Source organism: Trichosurus vulpecula, chromosome 1 (genome assembly GCF_011100635.1).
Source record: "Trichosurus vulpecula isolate mTriVul1 chromosome 1, mTriVul1.pri, whole genome shotgun sequence".
Taxonomy (NCBI): Eukaryota; Metazoa; Chordata; class Mammalia; order Diprotodontia; family Phalangeridae; genus Trichosurus; species Trichosurus vulpecula.
In genome coordinates, this window is record NC_050573.1 from 199,728,915 (window position 1) to 199,730,198 (window position 1,284).

General features: G+C 47.5%; 1 pseudogene; it reads left to right on the top strand.

Moving 5' to 3' along the window:
* The first annotated feature begins 358 nt into the window (after window positions 1-358).
* LOC118835631 lies at window positions 359-780 on the top strand (annotated as a pseudogene).
* Window positions 781-1,284: the final 504 nt, after the last annotated feature.

Genomic DNA, 1,284 nt, shown 5'->3' on the forward strand with positions numbered 1-1,284 from the left:
TATGAGAAAGCCATTTTCCCATTCCTCTCTCACTTTTGCTCAATGTGGTGGTTCTGCAAGGAGGCCCAAGACCTTAGCTGGGGGAAGCAATTCAGGTGGCAACAGGGCAGAGCAGATGCCAAAGCCATGACCTCTGACCCCATTGTTATGTGGGGCTGCCGAATTCATTAGTGATTGGGGGGGGGAGCCTCCTCTGCTACCACTACCTCCATCCAAACTCTTCCTTCATCATCTCCTTGCACTGCCACTGGCCCCCAGCCATTGGCCTCATTCCCAACATGCTGGTTCCTCATGCCCCATGCTCATGAGGAGTCCCCACATGCTGCTGCCCTAGCCAAAGTAGAGGAGAAAGAGGAGGATGAAGGACAAAGAGAAGAGGAAGAAGGAGCACACATGGGCTGAGACCCCCGTTTGGTATTGGAAAACTACTCTGATGCTCCAATGACCCCAAAACAGATCCTGCAGGTTATAGAAGCTGAGGGACTGAAGGAAATGAGTGGGCCATCTTCCTTGGCTTGCCTCAAAGCTATGCGTTATTCCAGTTCTCAGTGGGGGCAAGGGACTCTTTTACAACCTCCCAGATGAATAACCCTTTTCACACTGGAAAAGGATGCCCTGCAGTGGTCTCCAAATTCATCTGTGCCCAAAGGAGAAGAGCTGGAGGATACAGCAGATGTAAAAAGCTTTGGATTCAACGGAGGCAACACTGAGAGTGGGGATAATGATGCATCTCTTGATGAAACCTCTTCCAATGCCTCTAGTTCTACAGTCTCAAGGTAGAACTATCTCTATTCCCAAGGAGACGTATAGAGCTGCTTCACAGACCAACAAGCCAAAGGAAAAGACTGGGCTGATGCTACCTCAAGTTGTCCTCACCCCTCTGAAAGGAAATGGAGCACACGTGGAATCTGCATCAGGATTCTCTGGAAAACATGCTGATAGAGAGAGCAGTGGTGCATCTAGCAGCAGCACTAGCTCCCTGGCCCTGTACAGCACTGCCACACTTAATTGGGTTGAAATTACCTATGACCCTCCCCAGATCTTGTGAGGTATCAGGAAACCAGCAGCAGCAGAAGAAAGTAGTCACAGAGTTCAAGCACTGATTTTTTTTTCAAAACTGAGATTAGAATCTGGTTCTTCCAACTCCTCATCCAGTGATCTTCCTGCTACATCATTCTACCTTCAGCAAAGAATTCTGACCTTGGGTTTTTTTTTTTCCTTATCAATAACCACTTGCCAAATTTTGTAAAGTTCTTATTCTTTGTTGAACTTGCTTATCTTTTT